The sequence below is a fragment of the Numida meleagris genome, chromosome 3 (genome assembly GCF_002078875.1).
Source record: "Numida meleagris isolate 19003 breed g44 Domestic line chromosome 3, NumMel1.0, whole genome shotgun sequence".
Lineage (NCBI taxonomy): Eukaryota > Metazoa > Chordata > Aves > Galliformes > Numididae > Numida > Numida meleagris.
In genome coordinates, this window is record NC_034411.1 from 102690687 (window position 1) to 102711172 (window position 20486).

At 43.2% G+C, this 20486-nt stretch overlaps 1 long non-coding RNA gene across 1 annotated transcript; it reads left to right on the forward strand.

Annotated features, from left to right (window-relative positions):
* Positions 1991-3085, forward strand: LOC110397086. Its single transcript, XR_002437531.1, has 2 exons — positions 1991-2085; positions 2926-3085. It is a non-coding gene; the product is annotated as an uncharacterized LOC110397086 (long non-coding RNA).

A 20486-nucleotide genomic window follows, 5' to 3' on the forward strand; every position in this document is an offset into this window, starting at 1 on the left:
TGGCTGCCTACTGGGATCTGGGGCTTACCAAGACTGACGTCTGTTCTTTCAGCTCTGCTCCAAATGCAAAGCTGGCTTCACTTTGTACACATGGGATCTTATTGGTGCGAGATATACTTGAGATACATTATTGGTCTTAAATATTACTCTGAACCCCTTAGCTTTAAATCTTCTACAGACCTCATCTATTACAGTGTGTGTGAAGCCAAGTCCAGTAGGGCAGAGCTGGGATATCTTTCTGTGCATGAGTTTCTGTGGCTCTGCACAGTGGTGCAAGGGGGAAATTCTTGTCTGGAGGACAGGAGATGAGAAATAAAGCAACTAAAGAAAGCACAAAGGGGCAGGCTCCTCTGTCCTTTGCACCAAATAATGAACAAAAATGAGAACATGAGCTCAGTGTACATCTGTGATAGACTGTGTGTAGACTTTAAGCCAAGAGCAACTTCAAGACCACTGATGAGACTGAATGTGTACAATCTATTGGGCCCAATGTCATGCATCCCAGGGTCGTGAGGGGACTGGATGATGCAGATGCCAAGACACTCTCCATCATATTAAAAAAAAATCATGGCTGTCGGGCAAAGTCCTCAGTGACAGGAAAAAGGGAAACATCACTCCTGTTTGTAAGAAAGGGAGAAAGAAACACCCAGGGAACAGTAGATCAGTGAGCCTCACCTCTGTGCCTGGGAAGATCAGAGACTATGATAAGGCACATGCAAGACAAGGAGGTGATTGAAGACATCCAGCATGGCTTCACCAAGGGCAGATCGTGCCTGACCAATCTGGCCGCCTTCTATGATGGAGCACCAACATCAGGAGTCAAAGGAAGATCAATTGATGTAATCTGTCTGGACTTGTGCAAGACCATTGATGTGGTCCCACACCACATCTTTATCTCAAAATTGGAGATATAAAGATTTGAAAGCTGGACTGTTTGGTGGTTAAGGAATTGGTTGAATGTATAGTTGTAGCCAGAGAGTTATTGTCAATGTCTCTGTTCAGGTGGAGTCTAGTGATGAGAGGTGTCCCTCAGGGGTCCATCTTTGGATGGTGCCCTTCAGCATCTTTATCAGTGACCTAGGCAGTGGGATCTAGTGTATCCTCAGTTCGATGAAGACACCAAACTGTGTGATGCAGCTGATACAACAGAAGGAATGGAAGCCATCCAGAGGGACCTGGACGGGTTTGAAAAGTGAGCCTGTGTGAACATAATGAGGTTCAACAAGGCCAAGTGCAAGCTGTTGCACTTCAGTCAGAGCAATCCCAGGTATGAGTACAGCTTGGGAGAAGACCTCCCTGAGAGCAGAGCTGTGGAGAAGGACTTGGGGGTCCTGGTGGATGAAAAGCTGGGCATGAGCCAGCAGTGTGTGCTTGCAGCCCGGAAGGCCAATGGTATCCTGGGCTGCAACAAAAGAGGGGTGGCAGCAGGGAGAGGGACGGGATCGCTCCTCTCTGCTCTGCCTGTGAGGCCCCATCTGGAGTACTGCATTCAGGCCTGGAGCTCCCAGCACAAGAAGATGTGGAACTGTTGGAGCAGGTCCATAGGAGGGCCATGAAGATGATCAGAGGGCTGGAGCACGTCTCCTGTGAAGAAACTGAGTTAACTGGCCTTGTTCAGTCTGGAGAAGGCTCTGGGGAGACCTCATTGCTACCTTCCAGTACTTAGTGAGGGAGGAAGGCAGGAGACCAACTTTTTACACCACCAGATAGTGACAGGAGAAGGAGGAATAGCCTTAAACTAAAAGAAAGGAGATTTAGGTTAGATGTTAGTAAGAAATTCTTCACTCAGAAGGCGGTGAGGCACAGGCACAGGTTGCCTGGAGAAGCTGTGGATGCCCCATCCCTGGAGACATTCAAGGCCTGGTTGGATGGGGCCCTGGGCAGCCTGAGCTGGTGAGTGGTGGCCCTGCCCATGGCAGGGGAGTTGGAACTGGATGATTGTTGAGGTCCTTTCCAGCCCAAGTCTTTCTATGATGCTATAGTTCTAGACACACCCCTGTGAAGATCACAGAACCCAGATAGTTCTCATCCTCCAGGGACTGCTGGCGCAGCTCCAAGAAGACACAGCCAGACAGAGGAATGACTGTGGGTTGGGCCTTCTTTGGCTAAACTAGCACATTTATCCATTGCCATTGAACACATTACCCAAAGTTCCAGTGTCTGTAGAAATCTTTGCTGATGTGTCCTAGTGTAGCTTCTGCAGGGTTGTAATTGAGGCTGAAAGACTGTGCTGGCAGAGCATGCCTACCTCAGATGGTTGATATCTGGCCCTTGGGGTTGGGCATTCCCCTTGTGCTGTTTTTGATCAGATATTTAAGACATGCCTTCTAGCAGCCCTTTGAACTCTGTGGCTGGATGTGATGAATGGATGGTCAGTGAAAAGATGTAGAAATAAACTGCTGATTCAGTTATGAATGAAATTGGCCTACCCAGAACTATAAAAATGAATATTTTGCCTTACACTGACTAGCAGAGGGCTTGATTTAACAGCTGTGTCCACAGCCAGATTGATGTGAGAGCCCAGGGACAGATCTCATGCAAGAGAAGTCAGTGGAAGTTGAGCAAAAGCTTGTGCTGAATGTGGGAACATGTTCTTAGCGATGAAACATCATTAGTCAGAAGAACAGTCTTTTGCTTTTGCGAGATTTAATTAAGTACTGGATAACACATCCCAGAGAAATCTGGGATTTTCATATCTGTCAGTTGTTCCTCTCCCTTCTCTTCCCTTCTGTGCTCAGTTATTATGTCTCCAATCTGCACATCTTCTACAGCTTTCTGCACTGCCACTACATGTTTGTTCCTTTTAGGCAATGGTAATTTAAATCTGCATAGCATGTGTTTCATCTCCTTTGGACATTAGTTTACTGGGATGGCATTTAAACTGATCTTCAGGTGATGTGAGTAAGGGTGTTTGTCGTTTTCCAGGCTCATGCTCCGGGGTCTTAGCAGAGCTAAGCATAAGCCATGGCACTGATTCTCCTCAATTTGTACTGGGAAGGAGCTCAGAGAATGAGACTAGAAGCATCTCCAGGGACAACAATGAGAACTGACTTCACTTATTACAAAATGATATTCTGAAAATTCAGTGGTCCCTGTGTCCTCTGTGTTTAACCTATTCTCATTTTCTTTTCTTAAGAATGGCAACAGTGCCCAACAAATTGAGATTTTGATGAAAGGTCAGCCACTATTTTGAGATGCACAGTCACAACTTATTGTAAAAAAACCATGGAAACCCTAACATCTAGTAAATGTTCCCTCCTCTCTGGAGGCATTCAAGGCCAGGCTGGATGGGGCTGTGAGCAACCTGGTCTAGCGGGAGGTGTCCCTGCCTGTAGCAGGGGGTTGGAACTACATGATCTTAAAGGTCCCTTCCAACCCAAGCCATTCTGTGATTCTGTGATTCCTGGACTGGGACAGGAAGTTTGGAGGCCATCGTAATGGGATGCTTTTTTGCCTATGGAGATGACTAAAATGAAGACTTGACAAACAGCTTTATGTGGGAATCACAGCATCAGAATTCACTGCCTTCATTATAAAACAATTCTCAAAATCATGCAAGAGCCCAAAATGGGGTTCAAGAGAACTAAAGTGCACCCTGAATTCTAAGAGTCATGCTTCCTTCTTTACAGTATCTCTGCTCTATAGCAGCAGCATACATGGAAAACCAGGGAAGTAAAAATGCTTTTTATTCTCTTGAAAAAACATGTGTGTTTCATCTGTTTGCTTTTTCTAGCTCTGTGCAGCACTGCAGTTGAGGGAGTACTGGAGGACTGGCCTTATAACTGATGGTGTGCTTGGTAACTGGAGGAGATAATAAGATAAAAGATAATAATGTTGTCTATTTGAACAAGATGTAGAGTGGATTTGAGCAACTGCTCATTTTCTGTCTCTATGTGTGTATTTGTGTGTATGAATGCAGTCTGTCCTCCATCTACTGATTGTGCAAAAACTGACAACAGAATGAATAGCAAGAGATAATTAAAAGCATAAAACAGAAACAAAAGGCCCTTCTTCTTTGTCCTGATTATACTCAGCTAACAAGATCTTCCCTGAAAATATTAAGGAAAATTTTGTGCCAAGATACACAATGCTATATCATTGTATCATTAGTATTCAAGCCTAAGTAGCAAGAATCGTTTTATAGCAGCTGCAGCTACTGTACCTTAGGTTGAAACTTTCAGGAGTTTCTTTCCAAGAAACTTGGAAACATAGTCCTTGTTCACCATTTGATGAGGATCCTTTTTAATGTCCTGCTGCCTGAAGAATGGTTGGGAGAAACAGAGGAGTTAATGGAACTGGAGTTGAGGCTTACTTCATCCACTTTAGAAATGACATTTTTCTCAATCTGCATTTTACGTACATGCTGCTTGTGCCATTACACCAAAGGAGACTGTCTTAGACAGCAGGGATAGCAAGGTACAGCTGGAGCTGTGCAGGGTTGTAATCTCATAGCTTCCTGGGGAACCAGAACTTGCTTTTGGGGTACCTTCTCAGGGGCACCCTGAGAATCCTCACAGCCCCCCTGAGCTCACCTAAATGCTGCCCTGGAAAGCATAGTGAAGCACACTGCTATACAGTGGACATCACAGAAGTACTGCCTGAAATAGTATAAATAAGGGAAAGCTGTACATGGGTGACGAGTGTTCTGTCAGCATCCATGCCCTGTACTGGGTGAATGCTGTTGAAATCCAAGACATAACAGATCATATATATATGCATTTGAGTGCTGTCTATGTATCTCAATTTATAGATCTCTGCAAATTGTCTTGGCCAAGACTTTCTGAAAGGGATGAGATTTCAAGACCAACGTATGTTCAAAGATTTTAGAAATAAACTTAACCAAAACATTATTCTCAGCAGTTTCCATTATTATGGAGGCTATTGGGGTTGTCATTGCTAGGCTAAACTGTAGTTCTTCCAGTTCACTTTGGGTTTGTTCACCTAAGCATATTATCCACTGATGTAAATTACTTCTGAAAGCTCAGATAACAAAAGCCCTGAAATTAATGCATTCACAAATGAATCAGATGCCAGATGCAGGAGAGAAGGTCAAAGATGCTGCTGACCATCCCAGACCCATGCAAGACCTGGATTCATGGAGAGGTCCTGTTGGCCCCAGGGGTAGAGATCTCATCCTTCCACTGTACATCCCGGATATCTTCCCTTCATCTGTAGTCTCTGAGCTCTTGGAGATATTAACTACTTTTCTCTAAGCAGTGTAAAATCTAACCAGTCAATAATGACTTTGAAAGAAAAACACATTAAACAAGATACACAGTGACAGTTTCACAGTAAGCAGCTGAGGTCAGTACAGAGTCAAGGGAAGATCCAAAAATCTGTGCATGCAAACACAACCTTGCTTGCCATATGTTGTAACTCATCCAAAGGATGTTCCTGTAACATTCAACAAGAAATGCCGATTTCTTTAGTGGCAGACATTGAAAATCATTTACTGTTAAATTTCATTCATTAAGCTATTACCTCAAGAGCACTCACTCTGAAGTGTACTCCCGGCCAGCCTGTCGTCGGACATATTTATGGAGAGAGTTTAGAGTAGCTACTGGAAAAAATGAAAAATAATTTAACACTTGATAATGCATAGCTTCTCTTGAGGTATCTGGGTGACAACATCTGATATCTCATGGGAACTGAGTTGTGTTAATCTCTACAGCAGGGCCAAGAAATGGACAGAGTACAAGGGAACATACACTGATGATCCCATTGTTGTTGAGAGTCACAGCAATTGTCAGTAAAGATTACAGTAGTAATTACTAAGAATAAGACTCCTTCTGCCCACTGGGGAATGGCAAGGCAGAAATTATTTTCTTTCAGAACTTTTCCAGCGCCCTTCTCTCTTTCCCAGAGTAACAACCTAAGCTAAAGTACTTCAAAGTAGAATTCTTCGTTTTCCTCCTCTGCACAAGGAACGGGGCTTGTTCAGCCTGGAAAAGAGAAGGCTGCAGGGAGACCCCACTGCGGCCTTCCAGTATTTAAAGGGAGTTTATAAACATGAGGGAAATCAACTTTTTACAAGGGCAGATAGTGATAGGACCAGGGGGAATGGTTTTAAACTAAAGGAGAGGAGATACAGATTAGTTGTTAGGGGGAAGGTTTTTACTGAGAGAGTGATGAGGTGTTGGAACAGGTTGCTCAGGGAGGCTGTGGGTGCTCCATCCCTGGAGGTGTTCAAGACCAGGTTGGATGGGGCCCTGAGCAATCTGATCTAGTACTTGATCTAGCAGCTGGCAACCCTGCCTGTGGCAGGGAGGTTGGAACTCGATGGACCCTGAGGTCCCTTCCAACCCAAGCCATTCTATGATTTTATGATTAAGAAGAGAAGAACAAAGAGGAAAAGAAATGAAAAAAACTGAAATGAAGAGTCTTGTTTCCCTGACTTGGACGCATATACTAGGGAATTTGTATGATACGTAATTTCTTACACTATGCAGGAGATCAAGTGAGATATCCTTCTGGCCTAGCTTCCCATGGGAGTGTACGGACACCTTTCCAAAATCTTTCTAAGAAGGGCAATTTCTGGATAGGAAGAAACCTATTGGTTTTCAGAGGTCTGAACCACGTGATCTCCAGAAGTCTCTTTCAGCCTCAACTATTCTGTGATTTTTTTATTCCTTTGGCCCTGTGAGCATGATATAGGTATGCAAAGAGCAGATGACAAAGGAATAAGGAGACTGAGGACTATGTTTGGCTTGTCACCACTGACTAGGAGCATAGGCAATACTGGGTGTAAGAGGGTGTTACAGTGTCCTCTCTTACTGGAGACTATCTTGAATCCGGCATGGGTTGCCTCTTCTTCTACTCTGTGTGTTTTTCCACAGCAATGACTTGCTTTCTATATGAAAGATAGAATAAACCTGTATTTTGGCCCAGTTTCTAGCTTGGGGGCTAGAGTATGGATGAGGGTTCTGGCTCTTAGACGATCTTCCAGAAGAGGCAGATGCCAGCTATGCAGCCACCAAGCAAGCTTGGTTTTCTGAACTGGAAAAGGTACCTGCTGCTTGCAGGTGTCAGAAAAGCAGCGCAGTCTGAGTTCTATCTGTTGGTTCTTGGTAGGTCACTGCTCATGGAGTTAGTCTTCAAGAGTTGCCCACGGTAGGGACATAGAGGTAGTAGCTCCTGGTGTGGGTGCACCAGATGACCTCCAAAACACCAGGCCTGCCCAGGAGTGAGTCTAAATGATAATCTGGGTGAGCTGAGACATTCCATGAGGCTTTACCATCCAACTTGTACTTGTCACACCCAACCTGTCTAGGTGCCTAAAGCAGATGATTTTGGCATCAGCCTCCCATAGCGATTAATTAAGTTCAAGTCCCTGATCTGGTGAACGGTTAATTATCTGTACAAAACCGAAAATCTCCATCCAAAAGGACTGTGAAAGCCAGCAGCCTAATGAATGCAGAGTGCCCCAGAGAGCCCAGGCCCCAGTCCCCTTTGCAAATCAAAGAAAGCACAGCTAATCTGATCTTAAATCTCTTTCATCCTAGGTGAGAGTCCTAACCACAGCCCTGTGGGTTGACTGCCTGTCTCTCTGCTCTTTCATTTGAAGGAAAACTGTAAAATAGCTCTTTTTCTTCTTATGGAAATGACAAGCATTTCTCAAATCCCAGGAATATTTGCAAGACAGGAAAAGCATTTCCTCCCCAGCCATAATCGCAGTCTGAGACTGCATATGGGCTCTCTATAATTGCGCATTATACCCAAGTGGGTTTGCTTTTATGAATGTATTGTAATTTTTTTTAACTTCTAAAAGGTTTTTTTGGTGTGAGAACAGACCCAGACCTGATGAATACACCTTTGTGTGCAATTCTCTAAGTACAGTATTTCTAGGTTAACAGTTGCAGACTTGAAAGCCAGCTGAGATCCTGCAGGAAACTTTATTAAAAATAGTCTATCTGTCTGGAAAAGGAGCCCAGAGTTTGCAATGTAAAATACTTGCTAATGAAAAATGCATTTTTTTTCTCTAGTGAAACAGAATACAATCTTTCTGGAGACAAGCCAGAAGATAAGTTTCTTTTCCAAAAGCTGTCAAAAAGCAGACAACAAAACCACCTGTCACATTTATAATTCCACATTCTGTGTGACTTGGAGAGCACATCAAATACAGCTCAGGGAATGAAAACTGCCAGCAAAGTTCAAAGAAGCCGTTTTCCCTTTTTGTTACCATATGCCAGGAGTGAGCAGTAAGAGGATGGGTGCTGGAGTGGCTGCTGAGAGGAGCAGAGCTCACCTGGGTGGCTGCAGGCTGGCAGAGCATCCTTCCTCCTGCGGTGAAGCCTCCACCCCGTGGAGCTATGGATGCTGCCCAGCTCAGCTGCGCTTAAGGAGACAGCCAGTGCCTGGAAAGAGGCTGTTATGCGTCTAAGTGATGTGATGCTATGTCCCAGGTGCCCACCTCTCCTTGGAAAAGTGAAAGTAGGCTCCAAAAATGCTTAAGGTGACTTAGTTCTCCTCCAGCACCTCTGGCAATGTCAGTTCTTCTATGCGTGACCAGACATGCAAGATGTAGAAAATGGGAACTCGGTACAAAATCCCTTCCTCTTTCTGACACCCTAAACCAAGACAGATAGGATGAGAGGGCCTTAAGTTGCACCAGGAGAGGTTCAGGTTGGATATTAGGAAGAATTTATTTCAGAAAGAATGATGAGGCATTGGAATGGGCTGCCCAGGGAAGTAGTGGAGTCACTGTCCCTGGAGGTGTTCAAGAGAAGGCTGGATGTTGCACTCAGTGACGTATTCTAGAGCAGTCACAGGCATGGGCTGACAGTTAGACTAGATGATGATAGTGGTCCTTCCAACCATAATGATTCTATGATTCTATGAAAATGGAGCTCATTTTGCCGTTGCTTGCAGGCACAGTGAGGGGTCTGTGGAGGGAATGCTGCGGGTATGTGGTCTTGAATAACTGGGAGCACAGGTGCTGGTAGGCAGCACCTTGTGTTTCCTGCAGATGTGCTTCAGTTGCAATTTACTTTCCCCTCTCCAGCCACCATAATTCCATCAGTATTCACTGGGATATAATAGTGCAGTTAGTCCAGGTTAGTTTTTTACTTCATTTTATCAGAGTATAAATCATGAGTGTCCAACCTTTTGGCTTGCCTGGGCCACACTGAGTGAAAAGGAATTGTCTTGGACCACAAATAAAATATGTAGGCTGCTCTGAACATAATCCCTCCTGTTTATTTCCATGGAAACTGCAACAGACAGAAAGAGCACAATAACACTATTTGATAGAGCAAATTCTCAGCTACAAAACACTATTATTCCACACAGTCACCACCATTAGCTGTGCATTTTCACCAGCAATGAACAAGAGCCTACATGCCGAGCTTGTAAAAAAACCTGCACTAGTGGAGGGGACCCACTGTCTCTGTTCCCACTGCTGAAACACACCACCCATGCCTCACTGTGCTCAGATCCACTGTTTGATCTCTGTAAGTGTTCAGCAAGCATCGGTGAATGTCAGTGGGTGCCATGTTTTCCACATGGAGGTATTCAGTGATACACCTTTGCTGCATCTGCACTTCCATGTCAGATGCCATTCTGTCAGACTGCCCCTCTGCTGCCATCTGTCACACAGCAACATGGGATATTGGTGGGAAGGTTCAACTTCTGTTGCCATACCAACATCATCTGCCTCTGACCTCATGAACTGGCATAACAAAAAAGGAGGCATTACTTTTGGAGCATCCATCTTAGGTAATATAGTGTATGTATACAAGCATGAATGTATATGTATATTAAACTTTTTTAATATATATATTTTATTACAATAGAAAAAAGAGCAAAAAATGATAAAACTAATGGGATATGTGACTTTGTTTCTGTGAAACTAACACATCAGTCTGGTTCGATGGCAGTGTGTGCAGTTCTCAGTGAGCTCTCACGGTGTTTGTCAGAGATTTTTGATGAAATTTTACTCTTCCCGTGCTACATCCTTGACAATAATTGCTCACAAATGTGCATACTGCCAAGAAGCGATGACGAATAATGATTGTGAAGTGCGGGATACCTTTGGTAAGAGAGGGCTTATAGAAGTCTGATATAGAGACATGGTCAGATTTTTGAGTTGAATATCTCTCTGATTTCAATCCTATGCATTCCATCTGAAAATTCGCAGGTCATGTATTTATATTGACTGAAGGTGCAGTAGAAAATATACCCAAAAACTGATGATTTTTTTTGCAATCTCGAAACCAATTCTCAAATTCTATTATCAAAACAGAAGACATGGCTGCACATTTTTTGCTGTACACAGGGCTGTGTTTCGCCAATATATCAAAATGCATATGATTATTTTCCATCTCTGTAGTTGGTGCTGCACATCACTCTCCCCGTACCCTGGTTGCAGCCCAGACACCATGAATAGGACACCGCTGTGCAGTTGCTGTGAGCAATGGACGTGCGCCTGGGGCTGGGCCGGGCTGCTCTGTGGGGCAGAGCTGCCACCATGATGGTGTGGGGCAGGGGGCAGCTGCAGGACAGGCTTGGCCAGACCGCATGCAGTCCACAGGCCGTGGGTTGGACATACTTGGTATAAATCATAGAATCATGGAATCATTGAGGTTAGAAAAGACCTCTAAGATCCTCTGTTCCAACCGTCAACCCGTCCCCACCATGTCCACTAACCGTGTACCTCAGAGCCACATCTCCACGGTTCTTGAACACCTCCAGGGACGGTGACTCCCCCACCTCTATGGGCAGCCTGTGCCACTGCTCCCCAGCCACCCGTACAGCCCACCTCTGGGTGAGCACAGGGGCTGAGTCACTGGTGTGAGGGAGAGTGCCTTCTGTGAGGGACATCAGAGCAAAGTTTCTTCTCACTGATCAACTTAAGGCATTGAGGAGGCACCAAGATACTGTCAAACAGGAGTCAGTAAGAAGGAAGGACAGCTATTCCATCACAGGATGGTTCTGTGACAGGCACTGCACCTCTTCAGTGATTCTCCGCTGAGCAGCACTCTGGCAATTAGCATCAAAAAAGTAGTCACAAATCCTTACTCTGACTATATTTAGTATTTCCTAAAATCAAAGCATTGTATTAAGAGATTCACTTTCTTTTGTTTTGAGGTATAATTACATGTGCTAGATTGTGCTCAGGAAAGCGATTAAAATAAATTTGGCCTCCAGAGAAAAACACAGGAAAGACTGAAAGGCTTCCTTTCTTTTTAATATGTAAAACAATATGATCATCTACCTTTATTTTTTTTTTTTTGAAGAGGATGACATTAAATTGAAGTGCTAGAGACAGAAAGCAAAATTAAGTAGAAAACTTCTTTTAAGGAGAAGTGGAGCTGATGATGAGAGAAACTGGTGAGAAAAAGAAGCAGGGGGGAGTGAAATCAGACTGCAGCTTGCCTTGATGAATGCTTCCAGCCTTTTTCTGCAGAGCTTCAGATGCCACTGACTCCACTTGCACTGCACCTGATACTGCAGAGGCACTCTGGAGAGTTGGAAAACATGTTTTCATGTACAGAGTAAAAGTTATCTGTGGAGATTTTGCTCACCCTGTGACCAATTTCCCGTGCAACAGGCACTTGTTTCAGCCTCAGCAGTGATACAGGAACACAGAGTGTCTAGCTGTGATTTACAGCTCTGTGCATCGAGTGCTTCTAGCGTCAGCTCTAAAGAAAATGAAATCTCTGCAGAATAAATTGAGTCATAAGATTTTAGCACAGCGGATGTGTAAAATGGAAGATTAACATTCAGAGACATACATCCTTTCCATAGGAGTTGGAAATCTACAGAGTATGCCTGGAAGTCTGAGCAGTATGAGTGTAAAAATCAGGATCTGAAGAGGCAGTAATTGTTTGGTAGATGTCATTGCGGTATGATCCCCACAAAACAAACTTGGTGCATCCTTTGTTATTTTACAGTTTCATTCAAGGAGGAGATTATCATAGAATCAACTACTGAATCATTAGGGTTGGAAGGACAACTAAGATCATCTAGTTCAACCATCAGCTCGTGGCTGTGACCGCCTTGTGCCACATTCCTCGGCGTGACACCCACCCTTTTCTGGAACACCTCCAGGGGCCGTGACTCCCCCACGCTCCTGGGCAGCCCATTCCAGTGCCTCATCATTCTTTCTGAGAATAAATTTTTCCTAATACCCAACCCAAACCTCCCCTGGCACAACTTAAGGTCATTACCGCTTGTCTTAAACCATCTTTCAACATCAATCATGTAGGACAGAACAATACATAGTTGTGAGAAAAACAGACCTGAAATTCAAATGCATCATGAAACACTGACTATTGCTGCTGCCAGAACTCTACTGACATTACTTTTCCTTCCTTTGGCAACATGCATCTTTTAGGAAGATCTGATGCTGTTTTGCGTGTGATGGTGTGAAGTTGTCATTAGGATAACTTCTTGTCTTCTAACTTACCTCCAAGAAAACCATTGGAATGAAGTTAATTGTATGCATATGGACAAATTAATGCCATTCTCGTGTTCAGAAAGAGCTCATCTACATGGAAGAATTTCTCAAAGCAAACAGTGCTGAATAAGCTGTTTATGTTCTGTAATAATTTGCATGCTTCCAACTCAGACTAACATTTTTGGACTAAAATCTACTTTTATTTTGGAACACAGTTTGCACATAAGGAGATATTCTGGGCTGCTCATTGTGAAATAGTTTATTTTACAATTAGAAGATTTCTCCATGGAGACAAACCAAAGATTTCACTCTACCATATTCAGGAAGTCAAAAACTTAAAGAGGGAGTAAATGTTATTTATTCCTGTCAAAGTTTATTTTATACGGCAGAGAAATGAAAATTATGTCTAAACATAGACATATTTATGATAATTATTTGAGTTTTGAAAGCTTGTCACGTTAGGAGAGGTTTCAGGAACTCAGTTATTTCAGTTTATAAAGAGAATGTGAAGGAGTGGCTTGATCACAGTTTGCCCACAGCATATATTTGGTAGTAAGGGTTTTTTGTTTTCCCAGCTAATGCACAAGGCATTAACAGGAAACAAATGGCTGGATGTTCAAGCTAGACATAGACAGAAAACAAAGGAAATCTTTTGGAATATTTATTAAAATCATCAACCCCCTGGAAGAGTTTGCCAAGATGTGAAGTGTTTACTATCACTTATGTTCAAGCACAGTATTAATAGCAATGGAACAACTTGCCAAAGGATGTTGTGGATGCTAAAGCTTTCCCTGGGTCCAAAAATCATCTGGACAAATTAATAGAAGAAAAAATAATTGAGAACCATTAAACACCAAGAAATATTCCAGGTCTGACTCAGGAAATCCCTGAGCCACAAGGACTGCTGTCCATGAGGGCAAGAAGCATGGCCCGATTTGTGTCCATCTGGCCAGAATCCATCTCCTTTCCTTCCCCAAACAGGGAAGACTTGCCCAGCATAGCCATCTGGGAGTGGCTCTGGCCAGGCTGTCTCCCAAGCAGAGCTTCAGCACTATCTGGAGGGGCTGGCCAGTGCCAAACTGGAACCTTAAAGTCATGTGCTGTGATTGTGGGCAGTGAGCCAGCACCTTAGTTCTCATCACTTCCCTTGTACTGGTGTAGCTGAGACACCCACAGAGTCCCTGTAAGGGAGCTGGTGGGAGAAAACTGAAAAAAGCAAGCAGCTGGTTGGGAAACTTGAATTCACTACTGATAGCCTGCCATTCCTGTGGAAAACTAGCAACTGTGTGAGCTCAGGAAGATTCAAACCTGTGCTTTGGTTTGACCCAGGCCTGTTGGGCTCACAGTGGGAACTCAGAAGCAAATTTCCACGGCCTTTGTGCCACTGACAGCCAGGCAAATGCTCACAGGTGACATTTCTGTCCTTACAAATCTCTAGATGCAAGGATTCAAGCTGCAAGGATTGTAGCTCCAGTGATTTTGGAGGAACTGCACGGAGTAGGCAAACTGGGCAAATAACTGCTGCCATGTAACCTCATGGAGCCAAAAGCCACGCAGCATAGCACGTGGCTGGGGCATTATGTTTGCATTATACTTTTTCACATGTAAAGAAAAATGACCCGTAGTCCAGTTGCATATGGAAGGAGGATGAAAACTTAGTCAACAGATACCTAATTTTTCATAAATGACACGCTGGTTTTTATTTAAAGGTTTAAATCCTTTTGTGTTATCTGAGGCATGTGCTTCAGGGGTGCATAGCAAATGAAAAGCAAAGAAGAAAAAAAGAAAGCACTGATAGCAAAGATATAGAAATGCCATAAAATTATGCTCTTTGATAAATTTTGGGCTAGAAACCATAATGAAAGGACAAGGATACACGATTATCTCATTGTTGGAGAAAGATCTGAAGAATTTAGCAGTCTTCTTTGAAATGACAGTCATAATACAGAGTTTGGGGGTCTCTCCTTCATCAGCATTTTCCAACATACAAATGCAGAAAAAACCTCCTTTAATGTAATCCTTTAAACAGAGAGACTTTTGTTTTATGGCCCTGGAAAGAGACTTCAAACAAGGCATTTCAAAGAGAAATCTTGGCTACTCTTTGAAGAAAACATTGTTCACAGATATTACAGATTATCTGAATGCCTCTTTGCATTAAATATTACTTAAGTGATCTCCTTTATTATTTGAATTTATAGGATTTCCATTTTTACATATAGTGTTTTTCACATCATAGAAGTTTCTAGATGTGGATAGAATAAAGCAGTTGATGTAGGTTTTTTTTTTTTTTTTGTTATACTGCAGGCCAGCAGTTGTAATGGTTAAAGTCCCATCTGAATTTGCTTTTAAACTCCTCACCTGTACTCTAGGTCATGGTTAATATATTGCCATTTTCTTTCGGCTTCACTGATAAGACTGTAGGATTCAATGTGTAATAATTAGACCTGAGACTGCTTATCAGCATAATTTCTCATCTTGCCATTAGTAAGAATTGAAGAGAGGGGAAATGATGTGGAAATAAGAGTATCTGCTGGCATTGATGCTGGCCAGTAGGAACTAGGTTGTTTGCAGACAAATGAAATAAAATACCATTTCCAACATTTCATGGAAAGATATAGGCCCATTTCCAGTGTTTCCTGTATTCAGTACAATTAAAAGCCTGAATTGGAAAAATGTTTAGAAACAACAACAACAGTCTGCCCTTTATGACAAGTCTTTACCTCTTTCATCAGTACACTTAGCTTACTCTAATCTTTTAAGAAGAACCACAAACCATTTAAGGTTCTCATGGGAACTACTGAAGGCTAATAATGAAGAATCTAATTTCTGACAGCTGACTTCGATAATTTTGAAGTATATTGTCATCAAATATGTCCAACAGTCACGTGGTTAGTTAAAAGGATGCTTTCCTATAGATGTAACATAAATAATAGTCAAAAGATTGAACAGAAATAATCCTGTTTCATTGAAGATAGACAATCAAATAAACATTTATCTCACAAATAATTAAAAATTGCTTTGCAAGCTGCTTAGCTGCTTTCTTGCTCACCAGTTCAAACTGGCAGCATGTGATCTGGGTGCCGGCAGACCATACCAGCACATCCTACTGCCAAACTGTAATTTAAACCACAACATTTTGGAGTTTCCACTGGCACAATCACTTTTACTAGAAGACTTTCCCAGAGAGTTCTGAGCATTTCCTATATGGGTCCCAGGTTTCCACATGTTGGATCACCAACTTGCATTCTTGCCTAATGTGACTGTAGCTGTTTGATGTGCACAATCAGCATGAAATGTGTTGGATGGCTAAGACCAGCTGGAGGGAGCTGGTCTGGATATGGCCACCCAGACTTGTCATGTATTCACTTGTAGCTGTACGTGTATAACACAAGGCAAATGATGTATGAACATAAGAAACTTTGTTCATCTGTAGCCTGTAGATGACCTGAGAAAAAAATGGTACAGAATTGTAGGACTGTGGGGTTAAGATTCAAAATTATAAGAAGTCAGAAAATCTGTAGTTAAGATTCTAATTTGACGATTTGCTAGACCTCAAAATTCATCACACATCAACCAAAATCCCCTTAAACCCAGCTCCTTCGTTTGCATTCACTGTCAACCAACTAAGCTCCATTGGTTGCATTTCATCATTCCTTAGTTAGTTCCATCAACTTCCTTAGTTATGGCTCCAGAAATAACCTGGGGAGGCAGACTGACAAATGAAGAAAACTCTTCCTCTGAGAACTTCATTTACAGCCCTAAAATCATGCCAATACCTGTCTGTTTTGGTGAAGTTCTCTGTAATAACCTAAGCACGTTGTTCAAGCTCTTCAGGTCCAGGTGGTAAAATCAGTGTAGGAAGGCAGCTTTGGAAGCCTCAGCGCTGTCTTTCAAGTTCTCATGGTTTTTATCTTCCAGATGCGACTTGAAACAGAGATCTGGACTTCTTGTAGACACTGACACATAGAGGCTTTTTTTTTCCACCTGTTTTTGGATAAATTTCCCATGCTGTCCCTTCCAAACCAAGCTAGAGACTGTGTCAAGTTCAAGTTGAATTTCCAGAGTTCAGGAATTAAAAAATGATTAAAAATAAACCATTATTTTAGGAATGAGGTTGGGGAGCCTGAGCAGGTGGACTGGCCATGATTGCATTGCTCTCCATCCATTTATCCATCATTCCTCTGCCCTTTGGGAGAATGGAGTCACCTCAGCCTTACAAGGCATAGCAAAAGTCTCAGTGAAGAGAAGCTATAGAGGGGCAAAAACAGTCACTGTCAAATAATTTTTAGGAAAAATTCTGAGTTTCACATACTCAGCAGAGACTCCTTGACTGTTCTTCACATGGAGACTTCAGCGCTGCTAGCGTGCATGGTGCTCAGCCTGGAGTCACGAGGGGTGGTGTTCACCTCGCTTGTCTGAACACAACGCAGCAAGCGTCCCTCCTCAATTTAAACACACAAACACTCTCTTTGAAAGACTACTCCAGGGGCTGCAGAGTTGGCCACTCAAAAAGCCATGCAGTTCTAGCAAAGTTTCTTGGAGATGAGCATCAAGAACATTAAGAGTATCTCTGTGTTTGAGCAGCCATAACTCTGACATCAATTTCCTAATCTCGGTGGTTTTGCTTTTTCTCCTTTTTCTTTCTTTGGTTTTTTTTTTTGTTTGTTTGTTTGTCTGTCTGTTTGTTTGTTTGTTTCCCAGAGAAAACTCTCCAGAAACTTTGGCAAATAAAATCTTATTTTTTGTTTCCTGTTTCCTTCCCCAAGACGTAAGATAGGAAAAAAAAAAAAAAAAAAGATACTTTTAATGCAAGCTGTGTTCTCTCAGAACGAACAGAGAGGGAATTGTTTGCTTAACACTGAAAACAGTACTACTGCTGCTTAACTTTAATCCTTGAAACTGTATCAGAATGAACAGGCAGTGTTAATTCTGCTGTTCCCTACTCAGTGTACTAGACTGCTGCCTTTACAAAATATTTTTAGCATGGGTTTGTGTAGGTGAGTGCGTGTGTGGAAGAGAGAGTTCTGTCATCTTTTTTATTAGCCCACTCATCAACAGGCTGGTGGTGTCAAACTGGCATGTTTGTATGTGTACAAGTATGTCTGCCTGCATAAATTAGAGGTTTTGCATCTGAATTAGGAGTTGTGTTTCTGCAACACAGAGCTGCCTTTCTCCCGCAGGCTGCTCTCCAGCTCCTTCTTCTAAAACACGCAGCAGAGAGGCTGTGGTGGTGCTTCTAGCCCTTACGCCATGAGACATGCTTCTTATCATCCCTGAATGAAGCTATGGAGCCAAAACAGGGAGCCAAACCCAACTTCAGCCTGGGCCACCTGGAATCTTTTCACTGACCTTAATAGCAGTTTGACAAGGCTCCAGCTATAAACAATTGAGAAGAGATAAAGTAGATGATTATTTTGTTTTCCTTTGGACCACTTCATGTGCTGCACTTAGCATCACATTCACCCTGCAGTTGGCAGGTGCCATTATTTAACTTTCACCTGTCAGTGCTGCTATCATTGTGCCTTAGTATTATCTTGTGTGCAGGCAGGATAAAGCAACACTCGTAGGGCAGTGAAGAGAGGTGGCCCCAGTATAAATCCCCATGAGCCCCACCAACCTCCCACATCAGTGCTGCTTGCTCACAACAAGGACAAGTCAATGCGTGGAGGTGAAAGGCCCCTAGGATGGCCAAAGGCCTGAAAGATAGAGGAGGGGATGCTGAGGCACAGCTCCAGTGGGCTCTTGCGCATTTTGCCACTCATGTCATAGAATCATACCACAGAATCATAAAATGGCTTAGGTTGGAGAGACCTTGAAGACCATCCAGTTCCAACCCTCTGCGATGGGCTGGTTGCCACCCCCAGATCAGGCTGCCCAGGGCCCCATCCATCCTGGCTTGAACATCTCCAAGGATGGGGCATCCACAGCTTCTCTGGGCAGCCTGTGCCACCACACCATTCTATTGAGAAAAGCATTTCTTCCTAACGCCTAACCTAAATCTCCTCTCTTCTTTTAGTTTAAAGCCATTCCCCTTATCCCATCAATCCCCTCTTGTCATATCTTTTCCTGGGGTTTGTCCGAGTCTTCTCTCCTGGTGACCACCCTTGTAGTGACCTGGGATGGAGTTAGCTTTACTTTGTCCCTCTGCCCCAGCAGTATGTGCCCCCAAAGCACTTCTGCTTCTCTGTCCTTTTCACTAGGAAGACGTTGAATGACTCTGGGCTTGGAGAAGTGAAATTTTGAACTTCTCGGTCTGCAGCTGCTACTGCAAAGGGTATTACTCAGCCAAGCTTCCTTGCATTAGACTTCTTGGCTTGGTATCACCCTTTATAAAACATGTTTTCTAGATAAACTGAACAGCAGCAATTCCCTTGGCTCTCTGAAGAACATGAAATAATGGGTTTTGATGCCCCAGGGAACTTGCAGTATACAGCGTTTGAAGGGAAAGGCCCCACTTCATGCACCGCTTCAGATGATTGTTCTGGAATATCCTCTTTCACAATATTTATTGCTGTAGATTTCTTTTTTTTATTGTCTCATTCCTAGGCAGTAAAACACTTTGCTGTAACACAGAGACAAATCAAAAGGAAAGGGATTGTTCCACTTTAGGGATGCTTTGGCTCTATCGAGGGACTTCATGGTGGCCTGTGGCTCTCAAGCAAATGGGGAAATCCAGACCCAGTCTGGAGAATCGTGGCCCTGGCCCCAGGCACTACTTCCATCTCTGTCATTGACTCTGAGGCAGGGCAAGGGGCACTGCTGCTTTCTGAGCAAGGTTTGCAAGTAAGCTTGTGTGGAATGGATTGCAAGCAAGAGGCACAGCATGGTCTTAGGAGCAGCTGTAGTTGTGCTGATGCTAAGAGAGCCTATCCTGATCCTGCACAATACAAGGAAGGTGATGCCAGAACATAAATTAAGAAGCATGAATGGGTAAAAAACACAAAGGAGCTTATTTTGTGCTAATAGTTTAGCAAAGGCATTCAGACACTTCTAAAGTTAGCACACTGTGCTGCCAAGAGAAACAGTGCAGTGGGGGAAAAATACCCTGGATAGCTGTCTGCCAGCAGATACATCCTGTTTTTCAGCCCAGACAAATACAGCCTGACTCTGCCGAGTGTGCACTTCAGTTTTCTTTGCCTTATGTGGGATAAATACGTCCCTGCCTCTTCCAAAGTTAGTGCAGTAATTAGCCAAAAATCAAAGCTGATAACAATATGGTGCTTTATCTTTAGTATAGAATTTCAATCACAGAAATCGCCTTGGCTCATCAATTAGCTGAAAGCTCGTTCAGCCTGTAATAGGGGCTGCTTAATTCACATGTGGCTTCTGATTGCTCTTCCAGTGCTGCTGTTGGCTTCAGTCAGCACCATACTGAAAGCACTGGAAGGCAGAATGGGACTGGGAACAAAACAGATTTGGCAAATGTGCATTTTATGAACACAATGAACACAAGTGCTGCTCTAAAAATACATCACCTGGCTCAACCTAAGACCTCAGAAGTTGGCCGAAACCACGACTGAAGTTGCCTCATGGCTTCACTCATCATTCCCTGCTTGTTTTATGGTAGAGCTGTAAACATGAGGCCATGTAATTAAAGACCTGATCAAGTGCACACACGAAAGTATGCTAAATGAAGGACACATTTCTGGTGCTTCCTAACTTCAGAGATCCTGACTCCGCAGTCTGAATGTTCATGCCATCTCATTTCTGTGTGTAATATAGACACTGTTAAATATCCCTCAAGTAACACCACCTGTCATTGAAATATCAGTCTCAGCTGTGTGCTGTGTGCTGTAAGTAATTACAGTCAGCAGCAAGCCCTTGCAGTGGCATAAGGCTGGTGATTAGCAGGTCCCATCGAACACCCACTGTCCATCACCAGGGGATGAGAGTTAGATTATTTTGCAGTGTTTAGATTATTTTGTTTGATTGTTTTGCAGTGTTTGATAGATCAACCCCTGCACTTGAAGAGCTGGCATCCAGATGTACAAAAGTGCTCTTGTTCATCACCTTATATGGACCTGCTATCTGCCCCAAAGAGCAGGAAATCGATTTCTTTTGCAATGAAAATGCCTTCAAGCAGTCCTTT